Consider the following 3,458-nt stretch of genomic DNA (forward strand, 5'->3'; position numbering starts at 1 on the left):
GATTTTATGCAAAAACGGCACCACAGAGAGGACCTGTTGGTGATCGCAGATTTTCAGTCACTTCTCCTTTGCCAATTGTGGTTGCATAATCCTTCCTCCTTTGTTGTAAACAGCTGTTCCCCAAGACTTAGATTTTTCCGGGAATCATAAAGATAATCTCCAAAACTCCATATAATCAGATCAAGCTTGCCTCAAATATAAAATTCGATCCTCCTAGACTCTCTAAGGTTTTAAATTTCCTTTATCTTCTATTTTTTTTTTCATTTTTTTTTTCGGAAAGAGGAAACAACCTTTTATAGAGAGAGAGTCTAAGGGACGAAATTGTACCAAGATTTTGAAGTTTTTCTAAGGCAAACTGAGTTTTCTCCTTTTGTTGAATCATTCCAATGAAATCGCTGGTCTTTCTCTCCGACGTTTTCGCACATATCTGCATATAGAACAATGAAAAAAAAGAGTGCATGTGGTTTGAAAGAGGTTAGGTTCGGTGGGGAACTAGCTAAAGATAAACTAGGATCAACAAAGAGTGGTAAAAGGATAAAGAAGTCCTGAATGTATGATTCCTTTCCCTGATTTAATGGTTTAATGAGAAAATTAAGTTAAAATTAAGTCCAGATAAAATGAGCTAGTATATCCTGTCAGAAAGAATCTCTATGAATAAAAGTCCTCTGGTGGGATTTCGTAATGCAAGTATTCTAGCTACCGCCTAGTCTATGCCTAAATCACAAAAAGAGCAAAAAACGAGGAAATAGCGTAGAAGCACATTGGTCTAATTCATCATAGTAATGTTTATTGTGTTCCTGGTTTGAAAACTTTTTGAAAAACATTTTTGAAAATTTTATGAAAAACTTTTACGTGTCCAAAAAAAAACTCAAAACAAATCAAATTTCATTAGTAACGGATGAACATCCTCCCCCAGACTTATTTCACACTGTCCTCAGTGTGATAAATCTTGGAAAGAATGGTAAAGAAAATAGAAAAGTTGAAATGTTTAAGAGTACTTATCGTGCTGGAGAGTGCTGCATGTCTTTTGTGTTTATTCTTCCTTATTAAAAATCTGAAATTAAATGAAACAGAAACAAAGCAATGGAAATAGAAAATAAAGGTCAAAGGGAAATAGATAAAATACCAAGTGGGTTGCCTCCCACTAAGCGCTTATTTCAAGTCATTAGCTTGACATTGTTGCTCGATTAGACTTAACCGGGGTCGTGACACTCCTTGATCTCATCATTGGCCGATGATGGATCAATCAAAAACATCACTTCTCTTTCGTCTTCTCTTTCTTCAGCCAGATATGGTTTTACATGCTGTCCATTCACTGTAAATGAGTTTCCGGTTCTGTCCCACAAGACAATGGCTCCATATGGCTTGACTTCCTTTATCGTGAATGGTCCTGACCATCTTGAACGTAATTTTCCTGGAAAAAGCTTAAGACGAGAATTGAAAAGAAGTACTTTATCGTTAGGAGCAAAAGTTCTATAAATAATCATCTTATCATGATATGCTTTAGTCTTCTCCTTGTAGAACTTCGATTTTTCGTAAGCATTGTGTCGGATTTTTTCTAACTCGTGCAGTTGAAGTAGTCTTCTTTCTCCAGCTGTTTTCAGATTCATGTTCATCTCCTTGATAGCCCATTGCGCCTTATACTCAAGCTCTACTGGAAGGTGACATGCTTTTCCATAAACTAGGTTGAATGGTGTTGTTCCTAATGGTGTCTTGAATGCTGTTCGATATGCCCATAATGTGTCGTCAAGTTTGGTAGACCAATCCTTGCGATGAACTGCAGTAGTTTTCTGCAAAATCGACTTGATTTCTCTGTTTGAGATCTCTACTTGACCGCTGGTTTGGGGATGGTATGGAGAAGCAACTCCATTCTTTCAAAGAAGATTCTCGAAGACTCTGTTGATGAAATGTGATCCTCCGTCGCTTATCACAATTCTAGGAACTCCAAAACGCGGGAATATCACAAATTTAAACAGCTTCATGACAACTTTTGCATCATTGGTGGGGCTACGACTGCTTCTACCCACTTAGAGACGTAGTCTACTGCTACTAAGATGTATTGGTTTCGAAAAGAGGTTGGAAAATTTCAACTTCGAGAATAAAATTTTGAGGCATCTCATTCTTTTTGCTTATGTTGCCCATTCTTTGGCATTTATCGCATCGCGATATATAAGCTTGAGTATCTTTGAACAGAGTAGGCCACCAGAAACCTGCTTGTAAGATCTTTGAAGCGGTTTTGAAAGTTGCAAAGTGTCCTGCGTAAGACGAGCTATGGCATCCGAATAAAATTCCTTCCATGTCTTCTTCAGCCAAGCATCTTCGGAATAACCCATCAGCACATCTCTTATAGAGATAGGGTTCATCCCAAAAATAATGTCTTATGTCTTTCAGAAACTTTTTCTTCCTATAACCAAAGAATTGTGGTGATTCTACATCAGCTGCTAGGTAATTCGCTATGTGCCTAAACCATGGGGTGTTGAAAGCATCTGCTCGTCGCATTAGAGGACGTGGTGGTGCGGTATTAGCATTGGTGGGGGTTGTATCTATTGCATAGATGTTTTCTTCAGGCAAACTGTCATTTAAAGGCAATCTTTCTTCAACTCGAATTCGTGAAAGATGGTCTGCAACCCCATTGTCTGCTCCTTTCCGATCTCGAATTTCGATATCGAATTCTTGCATTAGGAGGATCCATCTTATCAACCGAGGTTTAGCGTCTTTCTTAGACATTAAATACTTGATTGCAGCATGATCAGTATGAACTATAACCTTAGATCCTACGAGATAAGAACGGAATTTCTCAAATGCAAATACGACAGCTAGAAGTTCTTTCTCTGTTGTAGCATAATTGCATTGAGCTTCGTCTATAGTTCTGCTTGCGTAATAGATTACGTGTAGTTTCTTATCTTTTCGTTGGCCAAGCACTGCTCTGACTGCATAGTCACTTGCATCGCACATGATTTCGAATGGAAGTTCCCAATCAGGTGCTTGCACGACAGGAGCGGAAACAAGGGCTTCTTTGATCTTATGAAACGCGGCTAAGCACTCATCATCGAACTCTAAGTTTGTTTCCTTGCAAAGCAAACACGTAAGAGGTCTAGCTATTTGAGAAAAATCTTTTATGAATCGCCTATAGAATCCTGCATGTCCTAAGAAACTACAAATTCCTTTTACGTTTGTGGGAGGTTGTAGGCTGGTCATGACTTCAATTTTAGCTTTGTCAACTTCAATACCTTTTCCCGAAATTCTGTGTCCAAGCACGATTCCGTCTCGTACCATGAAGTGACATTTTTCCCAATTTAATACTAAGTGCTTATCTTCACATCTTTGCAGAACTTTACCAAGGTTGCCTAATTACTTTTCAAAAGAAGATCCATAGACAGAGAAATCGTCCATGAACACTTCCATGAAATCCTCAATAAAATCTGTGAAGATCGACTTCATGCACCGCTGGAAGGTAG

The sequence above is a fragment of the Eutrema salsugineum genome, unplaced genomic scaffold, assembly GCF_000478725.1.
Source record: "Eutrema salsugineum unplaced genomic scaffold, Eutsalg1_0 scaffold_3, whole genome shotgun sequence".
NCBI classification, from domain to species: domain Eukaryota; kingdom Viridiplantae; phylum Streptophyta; class Magnoliopsida; order Brassicales; family Brassicaceae; genus Eutrema; species Eutrema salsugineum.